This window comes from Hyaena hyaena, unplaced genomic scaffold, assembly GCF_003009895.1.
Source record: "Hyaena hyaena isolate Hyena2069 unplaced genomic scaffold, ASM300989v1 scaffold_0, whole genome shotgun sequence".
In the NCBI taxonomy this organism is placed as follows: domain Eukaryota; kingdom Metazoa; phylum Chordata; class Mammalia; order Carnivora; family Hyaenidae; genus Hyaena; species Hyaena hyaena.
Window position 1 is genome coordinate 11,496,984 of NW_024080632.1, and position 12,581 is coordinate 11,509,564.

Sequence of the window (12,581 nt, forward strand, 5' to 3'; positions counted from 1 at the left end):
AACTTGACAATAAACTATTTAAGGGAAAAAGTTTTTTTAATTAAAAAAATAAAAATAAAATTCATGTGTATGCCATTTTTGGAAAGATCCTTGAACAGTGTCCCTGAGGTTTTGGAAGTAGAATAAATCTGTATGCTGTAGACTGGGGGCAATTGATTGAGCTTCTGAAGACCTGAGTTCATCTAAGCTTTAGTTTCTTTACCTTTTAAGTGAATGGGTTAAGTTTGATAACTCAGAAGAAATGTATAAATTCCTTGAAGAATATAGGATACCAAAATTAACAGCAGAAGAAATAGAAAATCTAAATAGCCCTGTATCTATTTAAGACATTTAATTCACAGGATGCCTGAGTGGCTCAGTTGGTTAAGCATCCAACTTCAGCTCAGGTCATGATTTCACAGTTTGTGGGTTTGAGCCCCGTGTCAGGCTCTGTGCTGACAACTCAGAGCCTGGAGCCAGCTTCAGATTCTGTGTCTACCTTTCTCTCTGCCCCTCCCCACTTGTACTCTGTCTCTCTGTCTCTCAAAAATAAATAAATATTTAAAAAATTTAAAATTTTTAAATTTTAATTTAAAAATTAAAAATATATTAAAAAATTTAATTCACAACTTAAAACTTCTCCTTGACATCCCTCCCCTAAAACTACAGGCCCATTTTATCAAATGTTTAAGGATGAAATAATGCGAAGATTATACAAACTCAGAGAATAAAGAGGAGAATTTGTTTCCAACTTGTATCTTTAGGCCAGCATAACTCTGATAAGAAAATCTGATGACATTATAAAAAAAAGAAAATAATAGACCATTATCTTTAAGATAGGCACAAAATTCTTTAGCAAAATATTATCAAATAGAATTTTGTAGTACATAAAAAGACGAGATCAGAACCATGGACGTGTTGCATTCCACTCTCCTATATCAAATCCTTGGCAGACATCACTAATTGATCTATTTTCCAGCTGAATCATTCTGAGCCTACCTCTTTATGCAGCCACTACCAGTTGGCATGTGAGAAGAAATCTATTTTACACGAGTGAATTTAATGGATCCTACCAATACAAGGCTGAGATACTATAGTTCTGTTATCCTCTTAAAAGTTTGAGGTTGTTTTTTTAAATGTTTATTTAATTTGAGAGAGAAAGAGAGACAGAGACAGAGTATGAGTGGGGTAGGGTAGAGAGAGAAAGAGGGAGTTATAGAATCCAAATGAGGCTCCAGGATCTGAGCTGTTAGCGCAGAGCCTGAAGTCAGGCTCAAACTCACAAACCATGAGATCATGACCTGAGATGAAGTCAGTCGCTTAACCAACTGAGCCACCCAGGCATCCTGACTTTGAGGTTATTTTACAGGCATTTTCTTCAATGTGGGATGATATACTCCAAACTGGGCATCAACAAAGAAGGGTCAGTTGTTTTGAGCAATCCACACAAAGGAAGAAGTCATAAAATATTAAGTGCCTGCAAAGACCATAACCTTGTTTGTTCTCATTTACTGCTGTATAATCAGCCCCCAAGGACAAAGTCTAGTATACAATAATATTCAAGACTGTTTATTGAATGGATGGATGGATGGATGGATGGATGGATGATGGATGGGATGGATGAATGAATTCTGAGGGAAGCAGCTAAGTAAGTGGTTTTATCTTTGTAGAGTTTTTATGGCTACTGCCATTGAATCAAGGATAACCAGTCAGAAATGATGAGATCTAAAACTGTTGAACGAATGATTGAATTCTGAAGGAAGCAGACAAGTGGTTCTATTTTTATAGAGTTGTTATGGTAACTGCCACTTAGTCAAGGATAAACAGCCATAAATGATGAAGCCAAAGATTGGGGTCCAAGTCAAAGGCTGCAGTATGAGGGTTGAGTATCTGAATTCCGAAGATTCTTATATTAATAACTTCACCTTCGTCTCTCCTCTGAGTCACAGACATGTATATCCAGCTGCCTTCTTGATATTTTTACCTGGCTGCTTCAAAGACAACTTAAGCTAACAATCTATTATAGGTGTATTGTCTTCCTGCTCCCCTCGCCCTAAACCTGGTTCTTCTCCAGTGTTTCCTATTTCAGTGAACACCATGACCGTCCATCTGGTTATACAGGCTGGAAATTTAGAAGACAGTATATATACCTTTCCCTCCTTCACATCCCACATTCTAATTAGCTCTCCAATATATTCATTTTTTTCTCTGTCTTCCCCCCCCACCAGTGGAGCCCCCACCATCTCTCAGCTAGACGATGATAAGTCAGCTTACAGGTCTACCTAGGTTATCTCTATGCCCCCTTGATGCCATTCTCCACATCACAGATTGAGTGATCTGTTCAAAATGCAAAGTGGATGATTCTTTCCCTGCTGAAAACCTGTTGGTGGCTTCTCACTACTCATAAGAAAAAAACAAATTCTTTAAACTGGTCTACTTACAAAACACCGGATGATCTGGTCCCTGATGTTCTTGTAAGCTACATCGTACACCACCCACTCCTTCCATTCTGTGTGTTCATTCCACTGACATTTCAGTTCCTCCAACAAAATGCTCCTTTCTATGTCTATGCCTAGAACTATCTCACCCTCCTACTTAACCCCTACACATCCTTCAGAATTCTTATCACTTTGTGGGAAAGACTCCCCTAATCTCTCTCATAGAATAAACTCTCAAAGAATCTGTCCCATTCTCTCATTTATCTTAGTTTGTCATGGAACACTCATTACTATGATGATTTGATTAATGTGTGCCTCTCCAAGTGGACTATACAATCCATCTGAGCAGGAATTGTACTTATGTTTACTTCTATTTTATTCCCAGGGACTAGCACAGTATCTGACACTCAATAGACATTCAATAAATCTCTGATGAAGATGAATGAATAAATTAATGGTTGAATGAATGAATGAGTGAGTAGAAGAGCCTAGTTGCTTCTTGTGGTAGGTTAGGGTTTATCAGTGTCAGCACTATTTGGGGTAGGACAATTCTGTTTTGGGGGACTTTCCTATGTACTGTGGGATGTGTATCAGTCTTGGCCTCTGCGAACTAAATGCTAGTAACATCTCTATTGTGATGCCAAAAATGCCCTCAGGCATTGTGAAATGTTCCCTAGGGAAAAAAATTGAGAACTATGCTGTTAGATTATATTAAGTATTTAAAATATTTGCTTGGCATTTGGGGCTATATAATTCTTTGTTGTCCTGTGCATTGTAAGATGTTTGGCAATATCTCTGGCCACTACCCACAAGATGCTAGAATCCTTCTCTAGTTGATAGACCTATCCCTACATCCCTTTCCTGTGGTCCGTCCAGTGGGATGAGTAGCCTCCCTACCCTACTGATGTCATACTTGGCTGTTTGACTTTCTTTGGCCAATGGAATTTCAGCGGATATGAATGTCATGCCGGAGAAAAAATTTTAAGTTCCAACAGTGATTCAACTTCCTCTTTTCCTTCTAACTCATGACTGAGAATGGGACTGCCCTTCATTTGGTTCTGGAATAAAAAAGATATTGGCAGAGCTAAAGCCAATTTCCAGATGACATGTATATCAGCAACAAATGAATGTCTGTTATTGTAAGCCATTTTGGACTTGTTTGTGATGACAGCATAACTTAGTGAAAGCTGATTGTTAAAACTCTGAAGTGGTTTGGCCAAACAGAGCTCGTTAGTGGATGGTAATTGATCTAGCTGTATTCTCTGTTTTAGGACATATGAAGGATAGGTGAACAAGGGAAAGAAAGATCACTTAGGTTCAGACTTTTGATGTATTTATTCAGGTTTCTAATATGGCTTCAGGAATTCTGGACCCAGCATAATTGCTGAGAAAATTTTATCTTATTTCACACATGTTTATGTATCATTTCAATAATCTCTGCTATCAAACCTAACTCATTCTCTTTTTCTCTGCAACCCGGAAGAAGCACACTAAAGGAAGAGTGTAAGCAATGTTTAGGCAGAGACAAAATCTGTTTTATTCACGGAGACATAACCCCAGCATCAGTATACTATTGACCGGAACAGGTACTCATCCAATGTGTTTTGAGTGACTGAATGGCCAGTAGGGATTGCAAATACTCTATGTGCTCTCCTACATTTCCCAGCCTTCCTTCCTTGCAGTTAGGCTGTGGCCAATGGCCTATGAACATAAGCAACATGTCCCTTCTGGTCTGAGAAAGTTAAGAATGAGTATGGGTTCTCCATTCTTCAACTCTTTCATTTGCAGGACAGGAAGCAAAGAACTTTGAGAAGGCAAAGTTGTAGATGCAAACATCTCAGGACCCTGATGCACCATTGCAGGGGAACTCATCAGAGATAGCTCTGACCCATATTCAAATTCTCATGAATGAGAAATGAACTTTGTTGTCTTAATCCAGTAGTTCTCAACCAGGAGTGATTTTGTCCCCAAGGGTACATTTGGCAATATCTGGAGACTAGTAGGGGAATGCTACTGGGATCTAGTGGGTGGAGACCAGAGATGCTGCTGGACATCCTACAATGCACAGGATAACTGAGAATTATCTACCTCAAAGTATCAGTGGTGGCAAGATTGAGAAACTCTTTTCTAAGGCACTGAGATCTTAGATTTATTGTTGGTGGCGCATAGCAGCTCCTTTCCTCACTAATGCAAAGAATAATTGAAATATTTTATACATTTTGCTTCTTAAACTAGCAGGATCTCAGTATTTTCCTTAGAGCTGGAGCCTTCAAGAACTCAATGAAGGAATTATAAATGAGTTGAATAAATTAAATGACTCCATGAAGAGTCAGGACATTGTCTATGCAGAAGTAGATAAGTGGAAAGTTCAAATGTAGAGAGTTAGTTCCATATGACTGTTAAGAGTAGAGCTTGTCCATCAACCAAATCAGGCCCTCTGACTATTTGTATAAATAAAGTTTTATTGGAACACAGCCATGTACATTTGTGTATGTACTGTCCATGACTGCTTTTTCACTGCAAGGACAGGAGTGAGTAATGACAACAGAGACGGTATGGTCTACAAAACCTCCAAATTTACTATCTGGTCCTTTATAGAAAAGGTTTGCTGATTCCTGTTAAGACCAGGGGTTTGAGTGTGAGCTTCAATATTTACTAGCTGTGTGACTTTGAGAAAGTCATGTCACCTCTCTGAGTTTTAAGTTTTCATCAATCAGATGGAGAGAGTTATAAGACCTGTCTCATATGGTTAAGGATTTGATGAACTCAAATGCTCTAGCTTTGAGAAGTATGCTGGTGCAATTTTGATTGGAATTGCATTGAATGTGTAGATTGCTTTGGGTAGTAATGCCATTTTAACTATATTTATTCTTCCTATCCATGAGCATGGGATGTTTTTCCATTTATTTGTGTCTTCTTCAATTTCCTTCATAAGTTTTCTGTAGTTTTCATCATACAGATCTTTTGTATCCTTGGTTAGGTTTATTCCTAGGTATTTTATGGTTTTTTGTGCAATTGTGAATGGGATCAGTTTCTTGATTTCTCTTTCTGTTGCTTCATTGTTGTTGTATAAAAATGCAACCGATTTCTGTACGTTGATTTTCTGTACCCTGCAACTTTGATGAATTCTTGGATCAAATGCTTTGCACATTGCCTGGCACATGGAATATGCTTAACAAATGATAGCTGTTATTAATGAGTTAGTCCTATGAACGTGAATAATAATACTAAGGCAAAACCACCTTTTGTACCTTGGGCAGAAGTAGGTACTTCCCTGAGGCCTGGCAGTAAGTTTTATTCCTTCATCACAGACGCTCTGGCAGCCTATAAGGAAACGTGTTTATCTTGAAAGCACCTGGCAGAGACAGCATGGATGGAGCTGAGCTGGTAGAAAGACCCCATTTCTCAAACCTAGCTTTCTACATGGAATTATTCAAAGGGAACCCTTATCAAGCAGCCTTCCAGCTCCAGTGTCATCCATCTTCTAAAGGTAATTCAGTAGCCCTTGGTGGCTGATGATTTATGGGGCGAGTGGCTGCGGGGAGGTTGCTCTTTGTGTTACAGCCTGTTTTTATCAATGACCAGCAACCTGCTGTCTGGGGCCAGAAGCAACAGGCTCTTTGTTTAATCCTATTAACAAGGTCTTGTCTACAGCCAGCTCTGGGCCAGCAGAGGGCCACTGGCCACTGGGCAGATGAAGGATTTGGATCATTCTGAATTGAGAACACCAGTTGTTAGAGTAAGACTACTGTGTCTTAACTGTAGTAGAGCTCTGTCCCCTCTACAAAGCTGCTTCAAGCCTCCAAACCTCATTTGATTAATGCTACAGTCCTGAGAGGGAGAGATTGTCATCCTTGCTTTATAGATGAGATGTTGAAGCTGGAAGGTGGTTACTTATCTTGTGCCTGGATTAAGAACACTGAGGCAAATGCCCCTATCCTAACAGGATGTGTGTGTATTCCTGATGAGGAAGCCCGGAGTGTGGGCTGGCCCTGATGTACCAGTCCTAGTGTTTGTGTTATTACCGCCTGATTCTGAACATGAGAGTAGGACCTTGGTCTCTCATTCATAATTTCGTTCTTAGGACCTGGTACCAAACCTGGCATGTAGTAAGTGCTTAATAAGTAAATTTAATGAATGGAATGGTGGCCAGGCCTTCGCATGTATGTTTCCTCTTCCTGAAACAAGCTCCTCATCCTCCTTGCCGGTGAACTCCCACTTGTCTTTAAGGTCACATCTTTTATCTCATCTTGTGCCAGTTGGTGTCAAATCAGGAAAAAGAAATTATATTCTTTAATTTCACTGAGAGAATTTAATAGGGAGCTAGTTAAGGACTTACTGAAACAAAGAGTAAAAAGGGTACACTGTGTATAACCAAAGTGCATTAGTTATCCACTGCTGCATAACAGAGTAACCCACAACTTAGTAACTGAAAACAACTAGTCATTGTCTCCTATTGTCTGTGAGTCAGGAATCTGGGCATGGCTTAGCTGGATCTCCTGCCTCAAGGTTTCTCACAAGACACGAGTAAAGGTGGTAGCCCAGGCTGAGTTCTCACCCAAAGGCATGACTGGAAACATGTGTTCATGGTTGTTGGCAGGATTCAGTTCCTCATGCAGTGTTGGGCTGATGTCTTCAGTTTACCTGTGTCTTTTGGCTGGAGACCTCTCTCAGCTCCTTGCCACACAGGCCTCTCTGTAGGGCAGCTCACAACATGGTAGCTGGCTTCATCAAATCAGGTGAGCAAGACAGAACACCCATGTTGGAGGCCACAATCTTATTATTTACTCTCTCAAGTGACATTCCATCACCTCTGCTGTTTTCTTTTGTTTTTAAGTTTATTTATTTATTTTGAGAGATTGGGGTGGGGAGAGAGAGAGAGAATGTAGGAGAGGGGCAGAGAGAGAGGGATACAGACAGAGAATCACAAGCAGGCTCTGCACTGTCAGCATGGAGCCTAATGTGGGGCTTGAACTCACAAACCATGAGATCATGACCTGAGCCAAAGTCGGACACTTAACCAAATTAACCACCCAGGTACCCCAGCCTCTTCTATTTTCTCATAGAAGTGAGCTGGTAAGTCTGTCCTGTACTCCTGGGGAAGGGATCACACAAGGTTACAAATACCAGGAACAATGCCACAGGCTGCCCCTCACAGGCAGAAGGAAGCTCCTACCTAACAGGGCTGGCGGGACGGAAGGATGAGGTTGGGGCTTTAGAATTAGATGTGTGGGGGAGGGTTCCCTTGGGGCTGAGATTGCCTCTGACAGGGTGGCCCTGTCCAGCTGATTCTGATGACTCTGATGGGACACAGTGAAGCTGTTTCCAGGAGTGCAAGAAGGAAGGAGGAAGGAAGGAAGGAAGGAAGGAAGGAAGGAAGGAAGGAAGGAAGGAAGGAAGGAAGGAAGGAAGGAAGGAGGGAAGAAACAGGAGCTAGCTGCTCTTTCTAGAACCAACCAGTACTGCTCTGGTTTGGGGGAAACCACTGGCACCAATAGGAATGGGGATCTAGACTGGAAGGATGGAAGGAACAGTCTCTTTGTTATGGGTCAAATCCCCCCTCCCATTCCTATGATGAAATCCTAGCCCCCAGAACCACAGACCATGATCTTACTTGGAAATGGGGTCATTGCAGACATAATTAGTTAAGATGAGGTCATACTGAAGTAGGATGGGCCCTTCATCCAGCATGATGGGCATCCTTATAAAAAGAGGCAATTTGAACACAGATACAGTCACACAGTCCATGAGAACATGAAGGCAGAGGTTCCTTCTACAAGCTGAGGCATGGCAACAATTGCCAGCAAACCACCAGAAGCTAGGAGAGAGGCATGGGGCAGATTTGCCTTCACAGCCTTCACAAGGAACCAGTCCTACTGCCACCTCGACGGTGGACTTACAGCCACCAGAAGTGTGAGACAATATGATTTTTATGCTTGTTAAGCTGCCTATGGTACTTTCACGGTACTTGGTTCTAAGTAGCCCTTGGGAACTACCGCAGCCTCCTTCAGCCTTGCTGTCTCCTCTGGCCCCATCCATCTTGTAGAGCCCACCAAGGATGCAGGTGGCAAAGCTGGGATGTAGTTGCAGCCCACATGGCTGATGCTTGAAGGGTGGGTGTGAAGTTGGTGATGGGAATGGTCAGCACACACCTCTTTGGCAGGACGAGCTTTCAGTGACCCCACCACACAAGCCCCGGCTGGTGTCTCGCCATCTGTGTGTCCCATTGGTCCTCTGTACTACCTTCTGTCATAGCACTTACCACTCTCTTGTAGAAACTATTTGTATCATCCTCTAGACCATGAACTTCATAAGAGCAGGCACTCTCTTCTGTGTTCTTCACCATATCACCTGTGCCACTATGGACAGCTATCCTATCATACATATAATCTAATTTAATCCTGAAACCAACCCGGAAGTGCAGATATTTTTATCCCTACTTTGTTTCTGAGAAAACCAAAGATCAAAGAGCTAAAATGACAAAGCCAGGGCTTGATTCTTCTTTATACTCTCCTACTCCACTCCCCTTACCCAGAGTTTTAAAGCTACCATGTGTTAAAGATTTACAGTGTACCAGGAACTGTTAAATGCTCTCTGCATATCTTTCTCTATCTCCATATTTATATTAGCTACATTACCATTTAATCCTCATTTCATAGAGTAAGTAGTGCTGATGGAGAGCTAGAAACCAAACAGAATATTCCGGTTAAACCCAATTCCACTATGCAGCCAGACAGCTGAAAATCAACCAGTGTCCCTTCACTAAGAACAGATTAATAGGTTGTTGATACATCTAATGGTTTGTTTAATTGATGACTTTTGCCATTATTAGGGGAGAGTTTAGAGAGGTTTTTATGATTATAAGACCCACATCAATTAGCCCTGGAAACAAGAATGTAAATAAAAATGTTATTTGTTCTGTTGCCAAGAAAAATAAGCACCTATACTGGGAGCCAGAGATTTAAGAATTTATTCAGCAAATATTTGAGCATGTATTATGTGTTTGGCACTGTTCTTGCAGCTGTGTAGGATATAACAGTATAAGATGCATTTCCTGTCCCCAGGGACCTTGCCATGTAGTTAAGGAAAGGAGATATGCACACATGAAATGTTAATTAACAAAACAAGGCCATAGGGTAAGTAGCAAATTAATGGAATGGACAATAGGAACATAGTGGTTATAGAAATTCAGAGGAGGGAGTGGTAATAATGATGGTAATGAAGAAACTTGCCACCATTTTCTTGAGCATCCACTGCATTCCAGGCACAGTGCAAAGTGTTTGTGTGTGTGAGCATTTTACAGATGAGGAAGCGGGGGCTTGAAGAAGTTGAATGACTTGCATGAGGTCACACAGCCAGTGAGTGATGCAGTGAGAATTTGATCCTGGGTTATCTCACACAGGAAGGAGCTCTTAACTGTATCCTGAGAGTGGACTGTGCTCTGTATGTCCACAGAAAGCTGTTACTCTATGGAGGGCTGGGGAAGTTTATGCAAATCTTAAAGAGTTAGTGACTTTTAAACTGGGGTTTGAAGCATGAATAAGAGTTTGGTAGTTGGAGAAATAGAGGAACCATTCCAGGCAGAAGGAACAACTTATGCTGAATAAGTAGATATGTTCCTTTTTTTTTTTTTTTTTTTTTAGCAGTGGCCACTGTAAGTCATGCTCAGTCTCTAATGCCTCTTCCTTCGGGGAAGGGTTTGGAGTTTCAGAACACTTACCCTTTGACTCTGCTGACACTGAGGCTTGGTTCTTTGGAAGAGAGAAGCTTCTGCGATTCTACAGCAGACCCAGATCTCATCAGTTATTTTGAGCACTTGGAAGAAAAGGTGGTGGGACATCCTTTCTCTTCTCAGCACACATACCTATTAGAAATGCTAGGAACATGTTGTTGAGTGAACAATCCTTGGGAGGGCTCAAGTGCTTATTGCCAATTTAAAAAAGGCATTCTGAGAGAAAACTAACACAGATGGAAATAAATTGAATTTTCTGCCCTAGGAGATCTTGAGCAATGAAACCCATGTAATTGACCACCAGTTTTCAGAGAGGGTGGATCTGAGAGGTGCGAAAGTAGGGGGAGAGAGAAGGAGGAGTTCAGAGGAACATTTAAAATGGAGGAAAAGATCATTTTGTAGAATGAGGGGTGCAGTCCCCTGGAAGATCTCTGTTCCTTCTATGAGGCCAGAGGAAATGTGTTTAGGATGCCACATATAATAATGTCTCAGGGCTTCAATTTTCTCATCTGTTCAATGGGAGTAATGGCTCTGAACCTTTGAAATCCTACAAGGCAAGGTACAGAAAGGGCTTCTCATGTTGTCTGACATATAGTAGGAGCTCAAAAAGTTAGTTATTATTAATGATTGTGCTAGGGAGTGAAGTGTAGGGTTGATATCTTAGGATGGGTTTTCTAGAAGCAGAATATGACACAGGGGCTCTCATGCATGCGATTTACTGAGCTCTCAGAAGCAAGGGAGTAGGGACGTAAGCAAAGGACAGGAGGAGGATTAGGTTCTATTTGGAGACTAGCTACAGTCTGATACCGCATGAAGCTCTCAGGTATGAACTATGCTGCAGAACTGATCCCATCACAAAGAAAGGGGGTGAGCCTTTTTTTGACCACTGTGTCAGGAAGTCATTGGATATAGGATGACCTGGGGGAGGGAATGTACCCAAAGTGGGCTTCCTGGGTGAGGTGGCTCCTGTCTGAGAGAAGATCTCCCCTAGGGCAGCTATGAGCATGGCAGCCAATACTCTCAGCATCTGGGAATGGATGATGCATTGGGCTAGTAAAGAGCATCAGGGTTGGGTGCTCCCAATGGTCCCTATTTCAGGTGGCAGGGTGAAGGATGTGGAATGGAGATTCTGGATAAAGTGAATATGTCAAGAATCATTTTATGTAGCATGAGGACAAACCTCTGGATACAAAGATCCAAGGAAGACCCAACCTGATATAACCCAAGGTATTTCCAACTGATTCCTTAGAGATCGTCACAATTTCCAGAATCCTAGCTTCACACCAGCACCTATCTTAATTATACTGCTGTTCAAAGATAGGATGCTTGCTCTTTTAATCTGTGAGTCTTCAGACTTAACTGAGGAGATGATGATGTCTCCAAGGCAGAAATTATGTTTGTATCCCCCATGGTGCCAAGAATGGTGCTTTGTATGTAGTTGATACTCAGAAAGAAAGGTTGATTGAAGAGCATCTCTCCCAGGCATTCTTGGGGATCCCAAGCTGCCTCCAGTTATGAATGTCCAGACTTTTTGCTTTGGCATGTAAGTATCCCACACTTTCTTGATCTAGCCTCCAAGATTATTGACAGTGACCTTCTCACCTACCTTAATAAGCCTCATGCTGTTGTCCAATCGTTTCTAACCTCTTATTTCCTCATGTAATGGCATCATCATCTATGTAGTGGCCCAGGCTGAAATCCTAGGAGTAGTTTTTTATTCCTCTTTCCTTTATCCCTAACCGTCAAATCTATGAGCATGTCTGGTTTATTCTACTTTCAGTATAAGCCCCAATCTGGCCACTGCTCATCCTTTCCCTTGCTACCATCCTTGTCCATTCTCCACATCATCCCTCACCCAGGTTACAACATCCTCCTCACTGGTCTGTCTCCCTGTCCCAAATCTTTCTTATCAAAGCAAATTGTGTCTAGCACAGTACCTAGCACATAATGGGCTCTCAATAAATACTTGTTAAATGAATGAAAGGAGAGGGAATCATGAGGTTCCCTTTTGACATAAAAATTTTTTTTCATGGATTCCCAAAATAATAGTTGCTATTTTGGAATATTTTGCTTGAGAAACCATTTGTTGCCCAAGTGCATCTTTGAATTCAGTAATGTTTTTGAATAAATAGGTCTACAGACTTGAAAAGTAGTTATGCTAGGAATGAGACATTGGCAAATGGGCTTGAAAATTGGCAGATACCTTGCATTACCTCTAGAGCCCTCTAGGAAGCAGTGGCTCACAGGTTGGAATGTACTGTGTACTCTGGTTAAACTAGGTCTTTGCTTATTTCTACAGCATGACTCATTCTGGGATTCTGTTCCCACCCCTGTGCCTCTGTTCTGTCTGTGTCATCCACTTGGAATGCCCTTTTGAATCTATCTCAAACTCTAGGTTTACAAAGCCCATCGTCTTTAAAGTCTTAGCCCAA